Source organism: Dermacentor andersoni, chromosome 11 (genome assembly GCF_023375885.2).
Source record: "Dermacentor andersoni chromosome 11, qqDerAnde1_hic_scaffold, whole genome shotgun sequence".
NCBI classification, from domain to species: Eukaryota; Metazoa; Arthropoda; class Arachnida; order Ixodida; family Ixodidae; genus Dermacentor; species Dermacentor andersoni.
The window spans coordinates 43,931,645-43,959,435 of record NC_092824.1 but is presented as its reverse complement, the minus strand read 5'-3'; the positions used below and the strand labels follow the sequence as shown (position 1 = coordinate 43,959,435).

General features: G+C 47.9%; 1 long non-coding RNA gene across 1 annotated transcript; it reads right to left on the bottom strand.

Annotated features, from left to right (window-relative positions):
• Positions 1-913: 913 nt before the first annotated feature.
• LOC140214240 (uncharacterized) lies at positions 914-26,792 on the bottom strand. Its single transcript, XR_011891191.1, has 3 exons — positions 26,659-26,792; positions 12,972-13,343; positions 914-1,217 (listed from the first exon to the last, which is right to left on the bottom strand). It is a non-coding gene; the product is annotated as an uncharacterized lncRNA (long non-coding RNA).
• Positions 26,793-27,791: the final 999 nt, after the last annotated feature.

Sequence of the window (27,791 nt, the reverse complement as noted above, 5' to 3'; positions counted from 1 at the left end):
CTAGTAATAAAAACATAAATACGCAAGATAGTGGAGGGCGAAAAGATGCTGTGGTAGCTCAATTGGTTAGAGCATCGCACAGGAAATGCGAAGACGTGGGATCGTTGCCCACCTGTGGCAAGTTGTTTTTTCATCCCCTTTCTTTCCCATTAATTTTCATTTCTCATGATTTCTTTCTCATGATTATATACATATATATATATATATATATATATATATATATGTCTGCGGGGATTACATACGCAAAAAGGATGGAAAAGCAACGAGAATATTTGAAAGCGATGTTCTCGTTGTGTGCACCCCTCGTCCGTCATCGCTTAAGTAACAGACATCTGTATGTGTGTGAAGCTGGCATATATATATATATATATATATATATATATATATATATATATATATATGTATGTATGTATGTCAGCTTCACACACATACATATGTCGTTTACTTCAGCGATGACGGACGAGGGGTGCACACAACGAGAACATCGCTTTCAAATATTCTCGTTGCTTTTAAATCCCCCTTGCGTATGTAATCCCCGCAGAGAAACCAACAGCTGGCCGTTGCGCCGTCCGCCTTCCTGTGGTCCTGTGTCTACCGCTATTACTCACAACACACTCTACGTACGCGCTTGGAAGGTAAGCTCGCGGCAGAGAACAGGGCACGCATGCACAAGAACCTCTAAGGGCAGGATTGTTCGCAAGAACAACGTTCTATTGCATCCGAATGCTCCACATGTCATTACAGCGAAGTAAAGACGACCGGCGGCCAAAACAAAAGAAAATCCCGTACGCACAAAAGTGTGACTAAGGGCTCTGGTTTCCACAGCGGTGTGGCAACCCATGCAACAGCGCCAAGGAGGCCGCTTGCGACCGCAGCCACCGACTCACCGAAGGACTGCTCGGTCGAGGAGAAGGAGCCGAGGGGAAAGAGGTTCGCCGTGCTTCGTAGGATGGATGTTGAGGGAACGTACAGCGTCATCGCGAGGCTAGCCGATTCGCCTTCTGAGCCAGACATATTCACGCACAACGTGGTCACGGAGGACAAGTTGCCCATCAGCTCCTTGCATTTATTAATCACGGCGTCTGCATTGGCCTCGGGGTGCAGCTTCACGGAGCCAGGTCCTTCGGGCGAGCCATCGCTGGCACCGGCGCCGGTCAGAGAGCCGAGAACGCGGGCGTCTCGTTCTACGCTGTCAGGCGAGGGCTCCAGATGCTTGTCTAGGAAGAGAGAGAGAGAAGCGAGTGTTGATTTAAAATAAATAGGAGGTAACCCCTGTGGGTAACTCTTGCGAGGTGCCTACGTCGTCTTACTCCGCAAGAGGTATAGCACCATCTAAAAGAACTGCACTATAAACGTGTTTACACATATTACGGCTGTGTAAAGGGCATTTGGCTCAGGGGCGAGAATCTTCACGTTTGACGAGCAAGGTTTAATCCCTGTCGAGGACCAAAGAAGTTTGCCGACTTTCTGCTGCAAATAAAGATCGTTATAGCAGCGACAGATGACACCAAGAGCAAATTCAATAAACTTTCAGAGGTGTTGTCAATACTATTCTCAGGTACTTCTGGCCAGCCCAGCTGGTGTACACCGCTTCAACTACGCTTTTTCTCATCGCAGATGTAGTTGGAGCTCGCTGTCATGCGCAATAAAAATTGCTATAGCATCTGAAGGCAGGGCTGTGACGCAAGGGACAAAGGGCGCACCTTTTCAGGATGTGAAAAATTGCAGAATGTGCATAGTTCTTGATATTACAATTACGCAGGAGATGTGCAGGTTCGTCAAGAAAATCTCCAATTTTCAAAATTCAGCTTTTTTCTTTTTGTTTTTTCTGTGTGATCATGGGGCAGTGAAAGCCAGCTGTACACACGTAGCCAGCTGCCACAGTCGGGAAAGTTCCGCGAGGATGTGCACAACGGAGCTCGGCGAAATCTCGGAGCCGATCGACAAGTGTCCCCTGGCAGTCATCAGCTTGTCTTGTCTTCGTTTTGCAACGCGCTGGTAGAGTAAATAAGTTTGCCAACTCGACGCATTCGACACAATAGTGCCGTTCAAGCAGAAGCAACACCACGAATACTACGAAGACGAACACTACCGACCTCGCAGAAAGTTTTCTGGGTGTACTGAAATATGTCTATATGCAACGAAAATTAAATTTAAATACCGCATGTGGGCATCTTTTGGACGATGTGTGGGTAGCGTGTAGAGAGTGTCAAGCAACTGCGAAATTTGCCAAAAAGAAATTTCTAAGCTAGTGTCCTACATCATCACGCAGCCGTTAATCGCAACATCTCGTCTTCCGCACTTTAGGTGCAACGGAGCTTGAAAGCGTTTAACGTAGGCAATACGTTAGGTGGGATGTGTGATCAACTCTCTAACGCTTGTGTCACAGTGTAGCGATTTCGCACGTAATCCCTGAATACCCACTTCCTGTCTACTTTAACGAATTTCCTGAGAGGCGCAGTAGATATCCAGGGTGTCCTCTGTGAGCTGAACGAGGAACATTTCAATTATTTGATAAAACTCATGCGCCAACAACGCGCAAAGTCCATCCAATAAGCAGGCACAGCACCGTACACTACCTGAAAGACAACACGGGTGCTGCGAAAGCTGAGGAGCTGTGCACGGGGTATATACGAAATCGTTCTGCCTGCTGCGGTATATTGTTATATAAGGTAAAAAACAGACACACGTGTCCGCAAACTTTCAGCTGTTTATTGTTAGCTATCGCACGTCAAATACATACACGAAGGGTGACTGTAAAATAAATATATAGCACAAAATGCAAGGCGAGAAAGAAGCTAAACCACGCACATCTGATTTAACACAGTCAAGCACGGCTAGATCGAAGATTCGTCTATTAATTTAAAAACTGATTCTCCCTACGCCACAGAACGTATAATAACCAGCTTTCAAATTCATAGATGAATGTTTGATCTAGCCATACTTGTCATCGTTAAATCGCATGTCCGTAGTTTGTCATCTTTTTCGTCTTGTGTTATATACTTATTTTACAGTTGCCCTTCGTGTATATATTTTACGTGCGATAGCGAACAATAAACAGTCGAAATTTTGGGCGCATATGTGTCTGTGTCTTTTTGTCTTTTGTATAACAGTATAGCGCAGCAAGCAGAACAGTGCCACAGCAACTAGCCCCAGCGGAAACTTTATTGAATATGCGAAAGCCTCTTTAATAGACTCACGCAAGCGCTGGTTAACTCTAGGTTCCTCCGCCGCCTACCTTTCCTGCCGACGACGCTGATCGATCTACACAAACGTGAGCGCTGACAAAGCGCACTTTCGCATCGGCGCAGGGTTGTCGACGTCGGCCAATATTTAAGAACTCTGCGGAAGAAGTCTACTACTTTCACTACGCGGCTTTGTTGAACCTGCGCTGCAAGCCCGAAATGAGCGCTTCAGTTTGACACATGCGGGAAGAGCTATCAGAAATGAAATAAGCCTTTGTAACGATGACCATCCTCATATCCTACCCACTGTTCCCCCATACCAATGTACCAAAGCGACAGATTACCAGCTTCTTACGGAAAATATTAACCTAGCCTCGAATCGGCACAGAAGGGAATACTACAAACAGCGGCATACAAAATAAGTGAGAAGCTTACCCCAAGAACTTGTCCACATGGACGCCTTGTGCACCTGAGAACGCTCCGACACAGTGGCATTTTGCAAACTTCAGAACCGAGGAAGCCCGCTTGCTAAATAACCATCACGCGATCATGCTGGCAACCGAAAGCAGCTGAGCGGTACACCATCTCGGAAACATAAACCCACTAAACCCAAAGAGACTAATTATTAAAAGCTGTTCACGTCACCACAGAGTTTCAACAAGTTATCAAATGCTAGAATTACGCTATAGACGCACTTCAAGCATATATTTAGGGAAGTTTCCCAACTTCAACAAAAATCCAGCCCTGTAAGAATTCGTTTGATTCCTAGACCCACTGACATTCCTGGGTATGAGCCAGTTGGAAGCAGATCGTTAGTTCCTCAGCTTACGCTTACGAAGTCAGATATCAAGCCAAGCTATAGCGCAGGTGAAATCTGGAAGTTAACTTAAAGCAAGCTGCAAAACACAACGCACCACTACCAAGATTAACCCACTTCTAAGAGGTCATTTAAGATTGCCAATGCGCAACATTACCGTACTTTCAGTGCCTCACAAGTTGCATGTGACCACGTTTCTTGTCTCCAATTGCATCACTGGCCTCTCCCTGCGATCTCCAATTACCCCTGACCTGTAACAACCGATTCCAACCAGAGCCAGCGAATTTCTTGATTTCATCACCCCACCTAGTCTTCTGCCATCCTCGACTGCTCCTCCCTTCTCTTGGTACCCATTCTGTATCCCTAATGGTCCACCAGCTATCTAACCTACACATTACATGACGTGCCCAGCTCCATTTTTTTCTCTCAATAGCAAGTAGAATATCGGCCATCCCCGTTTGCTTTGTGGCCCATGCCGCTCTCTTCCTGTCTCTTAATGTTACGCCTAACATTTCTCGTTCCACCTCTCTTTGTGCGGTCCTTAACTTGTGTTGGAGCTTCTTTATTACCCTCCACACTTTTGCCCTATATCATACACCAGGAGAATGGAATGACTGTGCACTTTTCTTTTCGAAGACAGCGGTAAGTTCCCAGCCAGGATTTGGCAATGCCTGCACTATGCATTCCAACACATTTCTCTTCTGTAACTTTCCTTTTCATGGTCAGGGTCCTTTGTGAGCAATTTACCGAGACAACCGTACTCCTGCACAGACTCTAGTGGCTGACTGGCGATCCTGAATTCTTGTTCTCTTACAAGACGAACATTATATTTGTCTTCTCCATGATAATCTTAAAGCCCACTATTACCCTTTCTCGGCGAAGGTCCTCAATCATTTGTTGTAATCTGCCCGCAGTGTTGCTGAACGGGACAATGTCATCTGCAAACCGAAGGTTGCTTAGATATTCGCCGTCGATCCCTACTCGTAAGCCTTCACACTTTAGTAGCTTGAATACTTCTTCCAAGCGTACGGTGAATAGCATTGAAGAGATTGTGTCCCCTTGTCTGACCCCTTTCTTCATAGGTATCTTCCTACTTTTCTTGTGGAGAATTAGGGCCGCTGTGGAATATCTGTAGATATCTTCCAAGATATTTACGTAAGCTTCCTGTACTCATTGATTACGTTATGCCTCTATGACTGTTGGTATCTACTGAATGAAATGCCTTTTCGTATTCTATGAAAGCCATATAGAGACGCTGATTGTACTCTGCAGATTTCTCGATTGGCTGATTGGCGACATGGCTGTGCTTCATCGTAGAGTATCCCTTCCCGAATCAAGCACGTTCTCTTGATTGATTGAAGTGAAGTGCTGTCCTTCTATTGGAAATCATGTTGGTGAATATTTCTACAATACTGGAAGTAAGCTAATGGGCCAATAATTTTTCAATGCTTTAACGCCTCTCTTTTTGTGGATTCGTATAATGCTGGCATACTTCGCCCAGAACCAGTTCGCATAGAGTGTCGCCAGCTTTTCAAGCGTGATTACTCTTCCATCTTTTGATTAAATTGACTCTTATTCCATCTTCTCCTGCCGCTTTTCCACGTTTCATGCCTCGAAAGGCCCTTCTAACTTCATCGCTAATCATAAAAGCAGCCTCTGTAACCTGTCCCTTACTACTTCGAATGGAGCTATCGAGGCTTGTTTGTGTACTGTAGAGGTCAGCATAAAATTATTGTGCTGCCTTTACTATATCTGTAAGATTGCTGATGATATTACCTTGCCTGTCTTTCAGTGCATACATCTTGGTTTATTTGATGCCTACTTTCCTTCTCACTGTTTTCAGGCTGCGCCCATTTTTTACTGCTCCCTCACTCTTTGTCACGTTATAATTTCGAATATCTATTTCCTCTTTGTTGATTACTTTTGACAGTTCACGAATTCTATCTGATCTCTTGAGTTGGACACTTTCATTCTTTATCGTTTGTTTACTAGGGGTCCATTGTTACTTGGTAGAGCTTACCTACTGGTTGCCTTGGTGCCTCACCTCCTACTTAAATAAATTGCTGATACTGAAGCCAGTTTAGTTACGGTTTCTGTCATTGCCTCTGTGTCATCTTCATATCTCTGTTCTAAGGATACATATTTGTTTGCTAGTGCTGACCGGAATTGATCTGCTTTTACCGCCACTGCGCCTAGGTTGGCTCGTTTCTTCTTGACCAATTTGCTCTTTCTCTCTTCCATTTGAGGTGGATCCTAGACATCCCTAGCCTATGATCACTGCACTTTAGGCTGCCTAATGCTTCTAGATCCTGCACTATGCTGGGATCAGCAGAAAGTATGAAATCAATTTCATTTTTTGTTTCCCCATGAGGGCTTTTCCAACGCCACTTTCTGTTGCTACGCTTCTTGAAGAAGGTATTCATTATTCGCCGCTTATTCCTTTCCACGAATTCTACAAAAGTCTCTCCTCTAGTGTTCCTAGAACCGATGCCGTAGTTGCCAATTGCTTGTTCACCAGCCTCTTTTTCCCCACTTTCGCATTGAAGTCGCCTACACTATAATGAGTATGCATTTTTTCATTGCTAATTGAACTTCTTCAAAAAACTTATCTATTTCATCATCACCATGACTGGAGGTTGGAGTGTAGGCTTGTACTGCCCATAATCTGTAACTCTTAAGATTTATTACGACTACTGCTACCCTCTCATTATTGCCGTAGAATTCGTGAATGTTGCCTTTATGTCCTTATGGATTAGGAATCCTACTGCGTACTGCTTCTTATCTGGAAATACTCTACAGCAGAGGACGTGACACTTAACACTGTATAGGCCCCACCAATTCTAACCTCACTAAGGCCAATGATATACCCAACAATGCCTGATAGTTCCTCAAGAGTCTCGCTAAGCTACCTTCACTCGAAAGACTTCGAATATTAAATGTTGCCAAGGTCTGTTTCCTTTGGCAGCCTGTCTGGGTCACAAGATTCTTAGCACCCTTTGCTGCGCTACAGGTTTGATCGCAGCATTGGTCAGCTGCTGGGGACTAAGGGTCATTGGTTGATCGAATGAGTTATTTGGAAGGTAGTGGCCGAAAACTGCTCCAGGGAGGTCAATTGCTGTTCTGGTTAGGCAGTGTTTTTTGTTGAAGCTTAGTGGGTCTTCCTAACGTGGTTGTAGGTAGATTAGTATAACGCCACTGGCTCTCGGCGTTTTTGCTGTGTGAGGCGCCACTACAAGCCTTGAGATGTAGTGTACTGGAAGAGGTGAATTCGAGCTCACCGCCTTCATATTTGAAGAAAGAAATTCGAGGATTGGAACTTCTGATTATTGAAACCGAGCATCCCAGCTAGATCAGTCAGATAACCCTGCAGGCTCTGAGGCCACCTCGTGGCGCAGAATTTGAGCCCAGAGGATCCTACAAGTCTAAAACACGTTTGATTTATGCACGATAGACGGGTTTTGCTGATCGCACCAGGTAGCACAACATAGTATTTCTCAATGGTTCTAACAACGTGGTTTCGGAATTTCCCGTATGCATGCGCCTACGAACGCGGTTAGGTACGCAGGACATTTTTCTACAAGTTTAAAGTATTCATTCATTTGTTCATTCATTCAAAGCAAGGGGTAAGTTGTGAGTTGTACCTAGGAGAAGTTTAAGTAATGTGGGTCAATTAGGACCTTTCGTTTACAGTGTGCATGAAAGCGATTCTTAGCCTACTGAGCTTGTTTTACGAGTGGTTTTATGTCTGGTGGCTGATTTGACTGACTATGGCTGACGTGGACGAGAAGTTAAAATTGCGCGGATGTAGTAACGCCTTTGCTACAAATTTCTGAAGACAACTCTAGAAAGCTTCGTATGCGAGCAGAATTTTAAAACATGATTGGTTTAATTTCAGGCAATAATTAATATGTAGAGTTTGGCTAGTTGGTTGATGTTAGTATTCGACAGGTCTCGAAGTACAGCAGCACGCTCACAACAAGAGAGCGGAAAGAGCACGCGATAAGGACCTTCAACGGAAATTATGAACCCAGCTGCTCCAAAGAAATAACTCCGCTCGAAGTTTAGCTGCGATCCTACAAAGTCGCCAAGTATGCGGCTGGTGGCAGAAAAGCTTAATTGCTCTTGTTGGGTAGCAAGTGGCTTTAGACGTGCGATGCTTTCAATATAGTAAATGCGTTGCGTTTTGCGACATAGAAGTTTGGAACCTAATATCACGTCGCACAACATGACGCAGAGCCATGCCTCTCTTTTCACACGTGACACAATAGTTCTTGGTCACGAATGAGAGCTGTGATATAAAGCTTTCTACTGTTTGCGACGTTTCCTACCGAGTATGAAACAGGGCACAAGCTGGGCTAGTTGGTCTATGCTCGACATGGTAAACAGCGTAGACGCCGTTAGAGGGGAACGAATTTGGGAGATGCGTTGAGTGTCAACGAAGTTTTACTCGACGTCGTACAGCACAAAAGTCAGGAGACTTAAGGGCACAATGCTATCTATAAGTTGCTTGACTAACCCCAAGGAAAACGGCGTGACAACTAAATAGCCAGAGGACAAGGTGACATACACGGCAAAGAAGACGATCATCTAAACTGGCTTTAAGAGCGTGTTAACGCTTTGGAAGCAGCGAAAGAGCGATTAGACCAAAACGGATGGAGATTCGTTTTCGCCCAATACCCCACAAGTTAGTTGCTAACCTTTGTATTGCCACTGCCGCCGCCGTTGTCACCGCCTCTTCTTACTACGTGCCTAATTGTGGGTGTGGTGCGCTCATCACCACACATCATCAGGCAACACGTTCACTCACTGGCCTATCGGTCAAGACGTGCAACTTGGCCTCTCGTCTGCGCCGTAGCGCCGTTCTTCAGCACTCATCAGGAAAGAGGAACAAGAAAGCGTTAATAGTTGTTTTCTGGAGATGCACTAGGAGCAGCTAAAAAAATTGGACGGCCAGGAAGCGGCGGTAGCGGATTCAACCGGTTCTGCCGAAGCGGGAGAAGTTGGGACACGGTAAAGCTTCGCTGCCGCGCCTCTTGCTGATTCCCAGGCTTTTAAAGCGTGACCTTGGAGAGGCAGTGAATTCTAATGTAAAGCACGGGGTAATTCTTTACTGCGTCAATGAGCATGCCCATTGACACGCTGGCCACCATCTTCAATTTATCACTCGATGTTTACATGCTGTTGCAGAGTCCGATGAAGCGGAAAGACATTCTGCTTTCTCTAAGGATAAAAAAGGAAAATGTTAACGTACCTTAAATGCCAGTCCGGCCGCATTATTTTGCTTTCACTTCGTCGTCTTGCCGATTAGTGGTGCACTTTTAGAAAGCCTTGTACTTTTGCATTATGTGCCTTTCTTTTGCAAAGATGTAAATCTGCTTTTACGACAGTGGGTCTGTCCGGTCCTTTCACTATAACTGTTGTCTGCGCTGTTTACCGTTTGAGTGTTTGGTGCTCAGTCAGACGTGTAGGTATGACAAGTTACTAAAGTGTAGCCAGGTAACCCCTTCGCCAACAGTTGCCTAGAGGACGCGCATACTTCAGGGTACATTATCACAATGAACAAGCGCTAGCAGGTGTGTGTTCATTGTTCAAATAGACTCATCTCGTAAATGGTACGGCACAATGCTGTTTATGCGACTCTATAGAGCACCCTTAAGTCTCACAAAACTTGATTTATCATAAATAAGTATACAGGTCATATTGATTTATTATACATACATGCATATCGGCCTGCTCGTAGGAGCGTGCGTGCCTACTACAGTGTAAGCATGTATTTTTCTCGCGGTTACAACTGCAAAATGCGCGGCTTACATCCTGAAGTCTTGTGACGGCGTAATTCACACATTACTAAAGTAAAACAGGGTGAACTTGACAAATCTATCTGAGCGAAAGAGATGTCGATGTTTCTTGCCCATCAGGAAATAGACGAAATCAAAATCCTGCAATTTGAAGTCTCCCATTAGATATGTTAACTTCGTAACGAAATGACAAATGTAACACATTTAAGTGCGCAGCTCAAAAACGCAGTGTAAGTTGGCTTTACAGAATGTCATTGATGCGATAGGCAGTTGTGAACCTTGTTAGGACGTCGCCGTCATCCCTTGGTCTGGGCAGCGGTTGGCAATTAGGCACTTGGAAGCTTCGTGTTGCGAGAATTGTCGTACTCTTTGAGAAACTGTCGATACATACTGGAGACGCTAATAACACGCTGGTCGCCAGCGCTTTCAGAATTTCGCTGGAGCTTCTTATTGAAAATAAAATGGTCTTTTCACATCAGAGGCCATCAAAGGACTTCTTCAGAGTTTGGCTCGAGGGCCAAGAGAACAAGAGGCGGAATCGTGACATAACACAGCTACCGTCGGCAAGGCAACCTCCTCTATCCCTGCCTTGCCTTCCATTCGGGGATGAATCTGCCCAATCATTGCTCGCAAATAGGCCCTGCGTTGATATCGGGCATATCAAGGCATTGTTTACATTGTCAGCCAGTTATAGTGATGCAGTCGTGCTGGTCGGCTCGCGCCATCACTCTACTGTTCTTTTTTTTCTTTCATACTGTCAGCGCACTCGGCTGCATAGAGCTTCCCGCTCGCCCATCTCGTGGTTGCGAGAGCTTACTTCCCACGCGCCTTGCCTGTTGTTTGTTTCTTTACCTAGGCTCCAAAGCAATCCAATATTATAAATTAGCGGGTTTTATATTCCAAAACTACGGTCTGATTATGAAGCACGCTTCAAGACAACGACCTGACATTCCTAGCAGCACTCCTTGCGGTCTCCCTTTGCTCCTGTCGTGGGTGCTCCTATGCATTCACCAAGGTTGTGCGTATATATATTTATATACAGGGTGTTTCAACAAAATGGGGCCAAGCATATTTTTTTTAAAAAACATAGGTGCTGCGCGTGTCGCATTGCCAGCGTCATGATATTTTTTTTTCAATCCGTCAGGCTGGGTAATTAACAAAGACTGCTTAATTAACTTGTAAAATATTAACTCCAGCGAAAAATTTTCAGTACAAAAGTTGTAGCGCTCGTTCAGAGACATCGGATTATTTAATCTATGCCAACTGCCCTGTCAAAATTTTTACAGCCTTTCCTTAATGCGCGCGAAATTTAAAAAATACCGCGTGACTGCCGGTAAACGCGCCGCGCTTTTACTGCCTTCAAATAATGTAAGTTGAACGAATTATGCTCGTGGACAACTTTCTGTGGCTCTGAACGGAAGCTCTACGGAGGCAAAGCGGACCTCAAGTGAGAGCGCTTCTGGAAAGAGTTCCACGTTGTAATCCATGTTAGTTTATTTGCTTGAGAAGAGAAAACGTAAACAACTTATTAGCCACAGTTAAGTAAGACTGAACACATCGCTGAGTGTAAATGTTTACTTATTTTGAGGCTTTTCCCTTCCGAGTCGGGGTAAACGCGAAACCGTCGCACACGTGAAGCTGCGTCGATCCAGCGTCTGTCCCGAGCTGCCAAAAGCGCTCTCAAACGCTGCCGGACAACTTGGCGCGGTAACCTGTGAGCAGCGGGCGCGCACCCGTAGCCTTCCCTTGATAGCCTCAGAATGTTGTCCGCGACTATAAGGGCTGCTCCCCGCAAAGAGACAGATTGAAGAGGCCGTTGGTGACTGCGATGGGCGTTAAGCGACAGAATGGGGCGTACTGTTTTGAGAAAGAAAGTCCTCAACGAAAAAGTGGCTGCGATGCGAGGCCGGAGGCATTTGGCGCAGCGCAGGCAATTGTTTTTTAAAGCGAAAGCTTTACTGGCCGCGAACTTGCGATTTCGCCTTGGTGGTGCTCCGAGGAGGCACCTGACGTCAATACGCGCGCCTCGCCGCGGATATTTCTATCTCTCTTTCTCTCTCGCTCCCTAGTAACTACTACGCATGCGCCACTAGTGGCACCGAGCCACAGTTGTTCCGCCGCTGCGCATCGCGGCGCCTTTCCGCCGCCGCCGTTTGGTATGACGTCACACCGCGTTCCTCGTCGTTGCGCTCGCCTCCACTTGCTTCGCCAACTGGGTCGCATGCCTGATAACATGTCGGAGGACTGAAAAGGAGAGCTCGCGTGCGCCGCAACCACAGTTGAGGTGGCACTACGAACGGCGACAATGCTGACAAGCAGCAGGAGGCCTCGAATCGACATCAGAACGAGACCAAGAGGAAACGAATCGCCCACGAAACAGACGAACAGCGCGCCGAACTACTGACTAAACGCCGCAACATAGCTAGACAACCAGACTAACCTGGACTTGAAATCAAGATTAACCAAGGCTAACCATGCTATGCCTTATCTTTCGCTACGTATATCCTGGCATAGCCGTGCTAAGCCACTGCCACTTTTTTTCTTTTCTTTTCGGGTCAATGAAGAAAGACGATGGAGGTGGGGAGGCTGACAGCGTGATGAAAGTCGGAGATAAAAGCCTTGCAGCCTCCGGTCCTTCGCTGTCCATCGCAGTCACCGATCGCCTGTTTAATCGATCTCTGCTTATTTGTCCATGTATTTGTGATGGCAACAAGAGGGCAGCCAGGCTACCCCGTCAGTTCTGGTGGTGCACCCCCACCTCGCTGAGCTCCTCCGCGAGTTTAAGCCGTGAATATTGAAGTTGAAGCCGCGAAGTTGAAGCCGTGAATTGCATGTCTACGTATGGCAGGAAGAAATCAGGCTCCACACAAAGGAAGGATGATCGCGTCGGAGATTCGACTCAAAGCTGAAAATGTATTGCTTACAGTTTCTTACATCGCTTTGAATTATGGCAATAAGCTTTCAGTCGGGAGCCAGCACACGTGCCGTGTGGTCCTTACTTTCTGTTTACCTTCACTTGTTGGCGACATGCTCACATCTAATCAATTTTGTTCCTACATGCTCTTGGCACAAGCAAAGCTTCCGCTTATGCGATGCTGTCTATAGTTTGCCTGCGTGCGCCTAGACGTGGCCGCTTGCACTCAGAACCGAACACAAGCCTGCACCACTTACCCTGAGTATGATTGGATATCTCGTCGCCCACCGCACGCATCAGCTCATCGCTGTAGGCACTCTTCGGTGCGTACACGATGTCCGTCAGTACAAGCTTCCGGAAAGCAGCACTGGCGTCCTTCTCCCCGGAATCCTTGCTGAGCGGGGTAGCCGGAGTATGTGTAGAGGGTAGGTAGTAAGCTAACATGCTCATAGATAAAAGCTCGAGTGTCGTCCAAGTGTAGTGGCGACGTATCGCTTGCAGGTAGAGCGTGCGCCATAAGAAAGTCTTCACGTTCCCCAACATCAAACACGGTTGGCTCCGGCGGCGACTAAGGGAGTGACACTGCTTCTGAAGACAAATGTGTTGGCCAGGCCTCAGGCTCGGATGTCCTGAAAAGCAGCAGTGAAGGACCGTTCAATTCACAAGGATACGCGCATTTTCACATTTGCATGTCTATTTACCCCTGATCGTGTTCTTATACGACGCACCAAAATTCAACTCAAACGTGATAAGCGTTCGCTGCGCTATTGGATCTCGGTGTTTGTAGCACTCTGCTTTTTCTGTACCACAGTTTGCTTAGCTCCGCTGCAGAGCAACATGGAAATTACACGGACGTTTGATTTTGTGAACTCGGGTTACGCGTAAACGTACGGTTGCCGTTCCTTGTGAGAGCAATCACATGGACACCCCCGGCGCATTTCTGCACTCGTCGTCGCTTCGATGTTCTGTATGAAGTGCAAGGGGGCGATGACATCGTCCCCGCGCGCCTCGTGCTGCATGTGCGACTGAAAGCGTGGGACGGCAAGCTGACGATCGCGACTTGATCTCGCGTACGCAAAAGAGGAAAGCGGGGAGGCAGCGCGCTGTCTTCCGTCGCGCGCATGGTCCCTAGGTGAGGGGAGGTACGGGTGCGGCGCTGTAGTCGGGCAGCAACTGCATGTTACGCGCCCTCGTGCGCATTATCTTGAAGGCGCTCTGCAGACTGCAGGTGTGCCAACGGAGCCGTCGACTCGTAGCTGCATGGACGCTCTGTTCTCGCCGCCGAGTATGCGCTGAAGCAATAGAAAGCTCGAAGGTCACTTCGCGCGCCTATTCTCTTCACCTCCAGGCGCCTTCCTCGTTCACGTGCTCCGCGGCTTGAAACAGACGTTCGCCGATTTCACTGGCTGGCCAGTTAAGCTTGCGCGCAATAACAGATGCTCATGGGCAGGCGTTTGCTACCCAGGAAGAATTACTAAACAAAAACGTCCCGGTTAAGCCCGGTCGTTTAAATGAAGCGACCCCGAAATAGCTGGCCTGACAGTGTCCAGGCACTGCGGGGTGAGAAAAAGAACAGGACGTTTTCTCACAAAGCTGGTCATAATTACCTTAGCTTGTTTACTTACGTACAGCGTGCTACAGCAGCATTAACAAAATAAAAATGCTACGTAAATTCCGATAATTATCTTCCAGTGCCTAACCATCCTTTGGCTCGGGTGCTGCATTCGCTTTGCTAAGTTATTTAGCTAGTGTATGCATGTCTACACATCGCTACCAATCCCCTATTATGCTATTATAATGATTGCGTGTGTTAATTTGATCAATTATGCATTTATTTTGCAGATATTGTAATGTAGGCTAAATATAGAGGCTGGCCAAAATGACGCTGTCTCCTTAATAGCAGACCAGAAGAAGAGTGTGCAGCTAACGCACTTCGTCCCCTTTCATATGCGACATACACTGCCTGGCAGTCGCTTGCCAGCGGCCATGGTCGCCCATTAGCTTGACGCCATGACGATGACTGTACGAGAAGTGCGCAGTGAATACGATGGGATGGCAAAGATGGCATGGCATCAATGCAGAGACAAAGATGGCATGACGACGGCAACATGACGGCAATGAGCCGACGATGGTATAACGTCAACAGTCTGGCAACGATGTCATGAGGACATTGGAATGACTGTGAAAATACGACGACTGTGGCTTGAGGACGACGGTACGAAGACGACCGAATGACGCAGCTTGAATGACGGCCGCGACCATGACGATGTGAGGATGAAGCAAAGTATGACAACCACGGCAGGTTGACGATGACGGTATGATTACGGATGCACGAAAACGACTCCCTGACGACGACGCAATGACGACCAAGGCATCACAATATCGGTATACTGACGAGTGAATATAAACAGCATGATTGCGACAGAACGAAGGCGAAGGAATGACGTCTTTGGTGTGGTCAACGCGCCATGACGACGACAGCATGATGAGAGTGGAACGACGAAGTTAGAATCAGGACGATGGAACGACAACGATGGCACCACTACAACTATAGTGTCACGTAGCAGTAGAGACGATAAATAACTATACAGAGACGCAACGGGGAGTTGCAAATTTACCATTTTATTGGGCGAACTTATGCGCAGCGAACAAGTGACACCACATCACGAGGATTGCGGGAAGCAAAGTCGGCGATCATGAGAAATCAGATCAGCGGGAAGAGCGTCGGTCAAGGCGCCGAGCACAGTCCGAATGGCATGAATTTATACAGAGGCCGTCCGGCGCAAGGAAGGCAGTCTTCTAGCGATCCCTATCATCGACTTCTATTTGCCTGCAGCCAGTCCTGAGATCCATCGACGACAAGTACATATCACTGCAAAGCAGATCCAATGCACCGTCTATGCGTGGGTGGGAGTATACGTTCCTCGTTGTGATCTTGTTCAGTCGACGATAATCAACGCAGAAGCGTAGGGTCCAGTCCTTTTTCTTCACGAAGACTGCAGGAGATGCCCACAGGCTTCTTGATGGCTGAATGCCTACGCGCAGCATTTTGTCGACTTGTTGCCTCATAACTTAACATCCTCGCGTTGAAACTTGATAAGGGCTCTGGCGGAGTGGTCGAGCGCACTCTTTGATTATAATATCGTTAAGGTGGAAAAAGAGAACAAGGTGGTCGACGGTGAAGACGACCAAGGGCCAACAGCATCTCGGAATTCTGTGCTGCTGTAGATATACGCATCGTGTAAATACATAGCGTAAATAGTTTATACCCGGGACATTTGGGTCGACGGGCGAGGTACGCGTCTTCGCCACGGAGTTTCGCAGCGGACGTCTCACCCAGCCTGGGACCATGCTTCCAGTGGAAGGCACCGCGTCTGCAACTACAATGCCGACTACGCACACCTAGTACGCTACTCTACCTCAGCCACAAGACCCCGGCAAGTTCACCGGCCTCGAAGGTGTTGACGTAGAAGAATTCTTGAAGATGTATGAGCGCGTCAGCAAGGTGAGCAGGTGGGATCCGACTATAATGCTGGCCAATGCCATATTCTACCTCGACGAAACACTGTGAACGTGGGTTTACACACACGAAGAACTAACCAGCCGGGACTTATTCAAAGAGAAGCTGTCAGACGTTTTTGGCAATCCGACCGGTAGACAACTAACCGCAAAGCAAGAACTCGATACGCGTGCCCAAATTGCTACCGAGTCGTATGTCTCCTACATTCAGGCCGTCCTAGCCCTTTGTCTTAAATCCACACGTCCATGCTAGAGGCGGACAACGTTGGACACATTATGAAAGGCATCGCGGACGACCATTCAACCTTCTGGTCTTTAGAAACTTAACTGTCGACGCTATCCTGAAGGAATGCCGCCGTTTTGAGCAGGAAGAGAGTCGCTGTTTGTACAATGAGTTTACACGGCTTCCAAATACTGCAGCACCCTCTTCCTGTACCGACCCAACCAATCAATCTAGTTCGCCACCACCAAGCGAAAACGTGACCCGAACTACGCCGCGAACTAGAGGCAGCGTTTGCTGCCTCGCCTCAACAGACGTCTTGGAACAACACTGCTGAGACGATATCGCTGATCCAGCCCATGGCTCGCCAGGAAATCGCTAATATGGGTCTTCCCAGCGCCTGCTTTTTGAATCGCCCTGACACTCGCCCTGCTGCTATCTCGGTCCTATCGCAGTCCACCTCCGTGTCCGCTATCCCTACACTACCAGAAATCCATCGGACTGGCGTTCACCTGACGACAGAGCGTTCTGTTTCTGCTGCGGCCGAATCGGGCACGTTTGCAATCACCGTCGGAGCCGTTGACCATCCCCTCCTCGAAACACCTTCCGGAATGCAAGTTTGCCCCGAAGTTCCACACCCCGTCACTTCTATGACGCTTCCGATGCCACTACGTGGATTCGCCGCTATGCTCGCACGCCCTCGCCTCAACGTCGTCAGCCACGTACACCCCAGCTCCACCGCTCGCCGTAGCCGGCCTATCCAGGACCGTCCTAGCAGGAAAACTAGGCAATACGGCATTTCGAGGTGGTGCTGCAATGTTGCATTCGCCGCAAAATCCTCCTTTGACGCTGTTTACGAGAAATAACCTTCTTCACGTCGAAGTTGATGGCACACCCGTCACAGCACTCATAGATACCGGAGCACATATATCGATCATGACCAGCCGCTTACGCAGCCATTGAAAGAAAATTGTTATGCCTGCCGTTACTCGGTTCGTTCGAATCGCCGACGGTAGCAGGGTGACCGTGGTCGGAATGTGTACTGCACGTGTGAACATTTCCAGCCGCCATACTGTTGTCCTTTTCACTGTGCTTGACAAATGCCCCCATGACCTCATACTAGTCCTAGACTTCCTCGACGCCCATTCAGCGGTCATCGATTGTTCCTCAAGTACTTTGCGTCTTGACCTGCCTCTGCTGGACGTTCCTCCAACACCACACGAAATTCGCCTAAGACCGACTGATTTTGTTCACGTTCCACCACAGGTATTGACATACATCGAAATGCCGCTTTCTCCGACAGTTCCCGATGGTGATTACATCTCCGTTCCCATAACTGCCATCGTTCTCACCCCCACCTTGTTACCGTACCGCATACTCTACTGAGGGTCACAGACAATCGCACGTATCTCCCTGTTGTGAATTTCGGGCTCGCTAAGCAAATTCTGCCGAAAGATGTCACCCTGGCTACAATCACTCCTTTCGAAGTTAGTTGCATTGAAACTTTGCCGTCGACGCTTCCTGTGAGCCTTGCTGATCTGCTAAATGTACTCACAACGACATTAGGAAAATGATCGCCCCGCATCTCACTCCTGCAGAGACTGAGCAGCTTTGCAGTCAATTGCTTTCCTACCAGGATATATTCTACCTGAACTACCAACCCTTAGGCTAGACGTCACTTGTCAAACATCGTATACATACAGGCGATAATCCACCCATCCATCGGCGACCCTACCGAGTGTCAACATCGGAGTGTCACGTCATCAAAATGGAAGTATACAAGATGCTAGCGAAAGACATCATTGAGCCATCGTGAAGTCCCTGGGCATCCCATGTCGTGCTGGTCAAAAAGAAGGACGGTTCATGGAGATTCTTTGTTGATTACCGCCACCTCAACCTCATAAAGAAGCACGTCTAACCACTACCTCGTATCGAGACGCCCTTGATTGCCAATACGGGGCACAGTATTTTTCGTCCATCGACCTGCGGTCGGGATATTGGCAAATCGCTGTCGATGATCTAGATCGTGAAAAGACCGCTTTTATAGCACGTGATGGTCTTTACCAATTAAAAGTTGTGCATTTTGGGCTATGCAACGCTCCGGCTATATTACAGCGTATGCTGGACTCATTACTACAAGGACTCAAGCAGTCGACTTGTGTCTGCTAGGTAGATGATGTTATTGTGTTCTCGCCCTCATTCAGCACACACATTGAGCGCATTTCAGCTGTACTTGCCGTTTTTCGCAAGGCCGGTCTACAGCTCAACTCCAAGAAATATAACTTCGGCCATCGTGAGCTTACTGTTCTCGGACATGACGTCAATGCGACTGGCATCCAACCGGACCCAGAGAAAATTCGCGCCGTGAAAGAGTTCCTTGTTCCACGGTCAGCAAAAGATGTCCGAAGTTTCGTGGGCCTTTGCTTTACTTCCGCCACCTTGTTAAATATCTTGTGACGCTAGCACGCCCTCTCACAGATCTCCTGAAGAAAAGTGTGCCGTTTTCATAGGGATCCTCTGAGGCCACCGCCTTTTCTTGCCTTACTACCATTCTCACCACACCACCGATTTTAGGACACTTCGCTGCTTCAGACCCTACAGAGGTGCGCACCGATGCCAGCGGCCACGGAATCAGTGCTGTCTTGGCATAAGTTCAACAAGGCCATGAACGTGTAATCACGTAAACTAGCCGTCTTTTGCCTCCTGCGGAGCGGAACTACTCTATTACCGAGAGCGAATGTTTGGCCGTTGTGTGGGCATTTCTGATCCCCTATTTTGAACTGTGCTTTTGCTCATCTCCGTTTTTTGTAGTTTCCCTACTTTTCTTCCACCAATCCTGTAATGGCATCTTACTAATGCCTATTGAGGACACGTTTACTTTTCCACTGCTCTCGCTGAACCCAAGTGCTTCAAGGAGGCCAGTGGCACCCACATCGACCGCTGGGTAGACGTCTTCACATTCTAATAAAACATGCTCCATATTCTCCCTAGCTTTACTGCAGCAAGCACATGCTTCTTCTTCCATCTTACATCTCAGTTTATAGGTGCGTGCTCTAAGGCACCCCGACCACGCTTCGTAAATGAGCTTCGCTTTGAGTTATCATAAGTTGTCTCTTTCCTGATTTCGTTTTTTCCTCTTAAGCAGTTACTCATGGCAGGTTTCTTTTCCATTGCCGCCACCCATGAGATTATCAGCTTCTCTATTGTAACGGACCACCACACGCTCTGTTGGCTTTCGTCCTTAAAGGATCACACAGGGAGGCTTGGGCGAAAGGCTTTGCGGCTGCAAGAGTATTCCTATTCGGGGCTGCATAGGTCTGGTCTCCAACACAAGCACGCCGACTGCTTGTCCCGTTACCCTGTACACACGCCCGCCAACGCCGACATGGACGCTTCCGCAAGTGTTCTTTCCGTTTCCCAGCTTTTGGACATGGCCAACGAGCAACGCCATGAGGCCACTTTGAGGACACTCATTGACTGAATGGAATGTGCTCCTACTGATCCATTGTTACGGTGGTTCGTCCTCAACGACGGGATATTGTACCAAAGCAGTTTGCATCCTAATGGCCCTCCCATTCTACTTGTCGTTCCTGAACACATCCGCTCAACCGTGCTTCAGGAGCTTCATGACGTCCCAACTGCCGGACACCTTGGGTTTGCTCACACTTACGACAGCGCGCGCCGCCACTGCTATGGCCCGGCCTCGCACGCTCCGTACGGCGCTATGTAGCTGCTTGCAAGCTGTGTCAACACCGCAAAAAGCCAGCAACGCTTCCTGCCGGGTACTTACAGAAGATCTACATTCCACCTGAGCTATTCTTTCGCGTGGGTTTTGATTTCCTTGGCCCTTTCCCCAAGTCCAGCTAAGGCAACAGGTGGATCGCTGTCGCTACTGATTACGCGACGCGCTATGCCATCACTCAGGCACTTTCCACGAGCTGCGCAACCGACGTCGCCGATTTCCTACTCCGGGCTATCATTTTAGTACATGGCGCCCCGTGACAGCTCCTTACTGACCGCGGCCGCACTTTCCCAAATCATCGCCGATAACCTACGGTCATGTTCTACCAAGCACAAACTGGCTACCTCCTATCATCCGCAGACCAACGGCCTTGCTGAGTGAATTAATCGATCACTGACATGCTATCAAAATACGTTTCAGCCGACCATAAGGACTGGAAGGTGGCTCTCCCTTATGTCACGTTCGCCTATTCATCATGCCACGATACTGCTGGGTATTCCCCCTTATACTTACTCTTCGGTCGTGACCCTATATTACCATTGGACAGTTCACTCCCCTTGGTACAAGAGTCGACGACCGGGTATGCTCGCGACGCCAACACCCACGCAGACCATGCGCGCCAGCTTGCCCGTACTCGTCTGTCGGCATCGCAGGAATCTCAAAGGCACACTTACAATCGCCGCCATCGTCACATATATTTTTCACCAGGCTCTCTCGTGCTACTTTGGTCCCCTTGCCGCGAGTGGGGCTCTCCGAGAAACTCCTTCCGTGCTACAAAGGCCCTTACCGTGTTGTACGTCAAGTGACCAATGTCACTTACGAGATAATCCGCGTGACCTCCGTCATGCCACCCGGTTCCACATCACCTGATGTCGTACACGTCTCTCAGCTTAAGCCTTACTATGCCCTCACCGATGGCTTATTGAAGCACCGGGACGGTGCATTTTCTGCCGGAGGTCGTGTTAAGGTGCAAGAAGAGGACAAGGTGGTTGACGGTGAATACGACGAAGGGCAACCAGCCTCTCGGGATTTGGTGCTGCGCTATATATACGCATCGTGTAAATACATCGTGTAAATAGTTCATACCTGTGACAATATGATGCGTTGCAACTGGTGTTTGTGGAATCCTCGATGACGCCGGAAAGCAGTCTTTGTATCGTCGAAGGAGAGTTTTGAGCTATTACTGCTTGTTTATGAGCAGGCCTGGATTTATTTCGAAGTTTGGTTCGGGAACTATGGTCGTCAAGGTAGATGTGGTGGAATCGGAGAGGGCAAAGGCATTGCTGGTGAAGGCAATTTTCTCAATATATGCGATCGTCGTGCCCTTGTTGATGTGCTTGAACTCCTCGCTGAAGTTTGTCACCATCACTTTCGCTTTTCTTCAGTGTAGTCAAGCAACCCCTCTTGTGAAGTAAAGTTCACAGTCGAGCAGTAGACGTTCGTCGCCCTCGATTATGCCTTCTAAGTATGCTGCTGACGCAAATGACAATGCTGGCGAAAGGCTCGATGCCGACTTGATTTTCGATCACGCTCAAGGCATGGTAACTGCGAGAGCTTTCCCGCGGTATTGCTTGACCTTCGGGAAACGTTATGGATTTGAACTTCATGTCGATGATTGCGCCGTGTTGGTTCAGAAAATCTATGCCGAGAACGGCGTCTCGTGGACACTATTGGAGGATAACAAAGGTGGCAGGGCAAGTCCGGTCATGAGCGGTAACTCTTTCTGTGCAGATACCAGTCGGTTTTATCAGGTGTTCTCATGTGGTCCATATTTGAGGGATTTCTCATGCAGTCCTAATTTTTCCTGCTAGGCGGCGATGGGTCCATTTATGACGGAGCATTGAGCTCCTGTGTCCACTAAAGCGATGACTGCGTGGCCGTCGAGAAGCAGGTCGAGCTCGGTGGTTCGCTGTCTTACATTCCAGTTTGGTCGATCCGTTGGATCACGGCAGGATCGTGTTGGCCTGTGGGTCAAACGTCGCGTCATCAGGTCTTCTGTCGGCATATTCTTTGCTTCCAGGCTACGTCACGATAGCGGTGTCTCGTTGATATGTCGTCGAGATAGTTTTTTTCGGCGTCTACTTCTGCAGCAGAGGATTGTCAGTTCGATGAAATGCAACCGCACTTCCATCGGTTGCTGCTTTTAGTTTCCGGTTACGGGCTGACGCACCAACCCCGGGTTGGGCGAGTGCATGGTCGATGCTGCGGCGTCAGGTGGTAGCCTGGTAACGGCGAACAGGATGGTCCTCGAAGGCTTCCCTGAGTGGCAGCGAAGTAGCCGGCGATATCACGTGGCCTTTAGCGTTGCTGTGGGCAAGGTGCATTGAAGGCGAACCCTCACAGTCCCATGTCGCAGTATGGGCATCAGCGGTAGACGTGGCTGGCTTCACCGCAGTGACAGTAAAGCGGGTGTTGGCCGGTGGCGCGCAAAATGTCCGTCCTCCTAGGGTAGCTGTGCTGGATGACGTGCGGGCGTGCTAGCGGCGGCGGCAGTGAACGACGGAATTGCGACGTTACGGGGCCCTGGCGACGGCGGGTGAAGGCGGCGTAGGTCATTGCTTCCGGCTGGCGTTGCGGATGCCGGAACTTCTGGTACTTTCAGTGACCGCTGAAGCTCTTCGTTAACTGTTTCAGCGATCGAGGTCATCTCTGGCTGCGATGTTGCGCACAGCTTGTGCAGCTCTTCACATACGACCGCTATGATCCTCTCACGCAGGTCGTCGGCGCCTGGCGCTTGAGCTTCGGCGCAGTTTGTTGTCAGCGCATGGCGGTTGTAGTGCGTGGTGCGCATTTCAAGCGTCTTCTCGATCGTTGTGGCCGCCGGAACAAATTCAGCGACTGTCTTGGGCGGGTTGCGTATCAATCAGGCGAATAGTTGTTCTTTCACAGCCCGCATCAAGAGCCGAACTTTCTTTTCTTCAGACGTGTTGGGGTCGGTGTGGCAGAAGATGCGAATCCCCTCCTCCGTGAAAATCACGATGTTCTCGTCCGGCACTTGCACTCTGGTATCGAAGAGAACTTCGGCCCTTTCATTTCGTACGACGCTCGGGATGGTCTTCACGAAGTTCTCCCGAAATAGGTCGCACGTCCCAGCCCCCAAGCGGCCTCATCCGACGAAAGATATACACTGCGCAACTTGTCGTCGCCGCTCCAATTGAACGCCGCGGTCATCTTGTAGAAGTCTCCAGCCATGTTTCAATGTCTTCAGCCGATGATTCACGAAAGGTCGGTGACTCCGGAAGTTGCTGTAGCAGGGCGGGGATGCTGGGGCGGCCATTGGGGTCGTTGGTTTGGCCTTGAACCATGTCGTCTGCTCGGGAAGAGGCCCGTATTCCATAGCAGTCTTTGTTGCCTACGGCTAGCTCCCTAGTCCTTCGTGACGTTGGCGCTGCGCTCTCGTTTCGGGCTTGGTGCATGGCTTTGCTGGGGGCATGCGGTACATGAACGCTCAAGTACCTCCACCAGATGTCACGTAGTAGTAGTGACGGTAACTGATGATGCCGAGTTAAAACTGGGAGTTACAAAGTTTGACTATTTATTGGGCAAACTTATGCCAAGCAAAACAAGTCTAAAACTGAATCGACGCAATAGCGGCGAGCAAAGTCGGCCATCGTCCAAAATCTCATCAGCGGGTCAAGCGCGTCAGCTTTTATGCATCACCCGTCGAATGTACTACTGTTGTCACTGGTCTACGCGTGGTCTCCAGAAACTACTACACAGTTCGTGTCACGCATGCAAACGATAATACAAGGTTAGGCGAGGACATACACAACACATGGCATGAACTATAACATTCGCGTAAGTTCCAAATGATGCAGGCGCGTCTTGTAGTTAGCAATATTGCTTAGTTTGTCAGCCGGGGAACAGCGGTAACCGGAAGAAGATAAACAAGCACACGTGTCAATGTGCGATGACGCAATAACGACGATGGCATGGCATTGTAATACAATGGGATAATGACGAGTTTATGGCGACCCCATTACGAAGGCTGCGTGACGACGATGGCGCAACGATGACCGCGTGACTACAGTCGGATGGCAAAGCTGGAATGATGACGATGCAATGACCCTGATGGCATCACGACCTAGCGGTCCAAGCTATTAGACAACTGGTTCACTGGTTCAACGTACAAGATCTGACGACGACTTCATGACAAGAGACGGATGACAAACATGGAATTACGACAATGAAACGACCACGACGCTACCACGACCACATGCTTGGCACCCCAAGCTTGTAGACAACTTAAGCCACTGGGCAGATGTAAGAGGATGGATGGATGGATGGATGGATGGATGGATGGATGGATGGATGGATGGATGGATGGATGGATGGATGGATGGATGGATGGATGGATGGATTTAAAACGCCTGAAAAAGGCAAATAATGCCAATCGCATTTAGAAAGGGCAACCTGTTAACATTATAGTAATTTCATAGTTTTATAGTTGATTCTAGTGATTTGAATTTCACAAGCGATAGAACATAAGCGACTATGTTCGCAAGTACAGGGCTGGCTGATTCAGCAGATTTGAATGCAAGGCTCTTCTGTGAGCGGGCAAAGGTAACAGCTAAGGTAAGTATGCCGCTACTGTGCATAAACTACTGCGCAAAGCACGGCACATTCTTACTCAGAAAAAGCCTGCTGCCAACGGAAAAAACCAAACCGCGAACAATTTAGTGAACAGGAGAACCGACATTAGGGCAAGTTAGGTAAGCTTCACCTTAAGAACAGCGCCAAAACACACGGACAGGGGAGAAGACAAGCATACGGGCGCTTATTTGCAACTAGGAAGTTTATTTTCGAAAAGAACACATATAAGCACGAAACGCTTTTAACTCCCGTTGTCGGTGACCTTCCAGTGAACTTCAGCTGAAAGCCAAAGCCGTTATCTGGGCGCTCAAACGAGAACATCAGGGCAAGTTGCGAGAGCAAAATGAGATCATCCGGGCAACCAGGCAAAACTTTAAACAATGTGGACTCTGGCCCCCAATATTTTGTGCAGGACCGCATTACATACGCTCGTTACTGCCGACAAACTTACAAAATATATTGCTTACGAGTTCTACCTAATCTTTGTTTAAAATATCATTCAAGCTGTAACTCCTAGTACGCGGAAGTTTTATTTGTTATTTCCAAAAGGCGAAGTTCAAAAGGCAGATACAGTTCCCCATACACTTAATTGTCATCTTTCGACGCCGAGACACGGTAACCTCTTCAACGCCAGCGGTCCGTGAGTTCTGCAGCGCGGATTTTGCGCCGGCTCGAGAGATGGGGTCGCATTACGTTACCAAGCCGGCAGCGTCCGGCGCCGCGGATGGCTGTTTGGCCGAGACGATACTTGCAATGACGTTCAATTCAAAAAAGGTTCCTGTGCTGTGGTGCGCTGTGGGGGTGTGCGCCGTTGCAATATGGACTTTATCCATTTTAAGACTGTGGCTAGTATCATCTACAACCAACCTGCTTTGCCGATAGCCATTTTATGCTTACATCTGCTCTCGATTATGGCAGAGCCCTAACCTCTTTATACATGGTCACGCCACGTGCACTACATAAACGCTATACAGAACGATTATGTGTAATTACGAGCATTCTCATACAGCTCGGACATCAACATAATGCACGCATGAATACGCCTCATCTATATCAGTCATCTGAAGAAAATTTAATGCACTATGTGTTAATTACACTGAAGGGTAACTGATGCACATATGTTCTGCTTAGCAAATATGGTACGCTTCTACTATTCCCCTTATGAGTTGAGTAGTACGACAGTCAACGATAGCACTTTGCTCAAAACTGGGTTCGCAGCTACATGTTCTACAGTGCAGTAAGATAGGATGTCGCACTGCTCTGATGCGCGTCATCCTATCATTTTTGCTACCCCTTTCTCGTTCTTTCATGCGTTCTTACGCTGTTTTTAAGACGATTTAGTAAACATAACAAATAAAGTATTTTCCAAGGAACAGCAAATAAAGGTATAATAATATTTCGAGGTGTTTCCGGTATATCAACAAAACAGAGCCATAAAATAAGATTATCGCGACAGTACGTAAGGCGCACACATGTGCACCTTTAGGAAAAGCAACATTATTATTGACTTGCACGTAATTCGACATGAAAAAAAGGCGTGCTCCTGGTAGGCTTAGCTTCGAAGTGCACGAGAGACAATCTGAAAATTTTTAAATACCGAACTACAAAATCGAGCCCGTACATGTATGCGCTAAATATCATCAGAAGCTAGCAATGTTACGCGTAGACCAATAGTTATACGCTACAGCAACTGAAGGTGGCTAAATAGGGAAGCTACACAGAGATACGCCCAATAGGCCTTACTCTACGGTAATCTTTCGACTATGGCTTCAGCATGTCAATGGGAACGTTACAAAAATCTGTGGAGGCCTCGCTTGCCAACTGAGAACGAACCCCTCAGGCTAAATGAATTCGGAATGCGTCAACTTACGACTCTTTTCCGAATACAGGGTGACGAAGCAGCTTGCTTGCTTGCTTGCCTCTTCCTCACTTGTGGCGCTCACCCACTACGGGGTATTGGCCAAGAAGACGACGGTGAAAGGTTAAAGGGAAGGGGGAGCGAGAAAAACCTAAATGAAAAAGTAAATCGGGGTGATTAATAAAGTTTATGATAATAAGGAAATAGATTTACATGACAGATACACAAATAAAAATAAGTGTAGTTACATGTAAACAGCAATCTTCTTGGTGGAATTGGAATAACTTACAATACACAATGAGCGATTTATAGAGCTGTCCAATTATTCAGTTCGCGAATTAACATGGCAGCCATCTTTTGTCACACAGATAGTCGCAAATGGTCACGCAGATGTTCCTGTGGCTATAGCCCAATAAAGAAGCCTCGAAGGAGAGGATGTTTTGAGCGTGGTTCGGTTCAGTGCCTACGGATAAGGCTCAACCCACTGTGGGGGTCGGCATAGGGAGAAGCCCAGGGGTCTTAGTCCTCTTTGTAGTTTCTCATATCACCCCACGCGGCCATGTTTCAATATGCTCATAACAAATTGCGTGTCCAGAGTAAAGGAGATCGAAATACTTGCTAATAAAATAACACTGCCATTAATGTCTTTTTTTCCCTTTTACACTTTGATTACTCCTCGCCGCGTGCTGAAAGAAAAACAGTTCCACGAGTGGTGCTCCATAAATAGACAGCCATTGACCCTGTGTGCTAAAATACTTCATTCACCGCTTACGAGCTCTGAAGAACGTGGCAGTGCGAAATCATTGTTATTACGCATTCACATGTCACTTTCACATGCGCACAGAAAGTACTCGGACTATAACCACCTCGCAAAAAAGAAAGAAGTTTTGCGAATTATTATCCAGTTACCTTATTAACTTATTTCCATTTTATCACTTCATGTTTCCAATAAATTGTGCTTCTAAATATTTGATATTCAGTCGCTTAACGTTATTCTGCGCAAAAACATTAAAGTAATGAAGGAATAAAAAATAGGCAAGAGGCAATACAGGACAGGGTACCACCCATTTACTGAGGCAACGGCAACAACAAGACAAGGCACGCGCGCTTTGGAGCCCGCAAATTTTAAGGGAATATATGGGAAC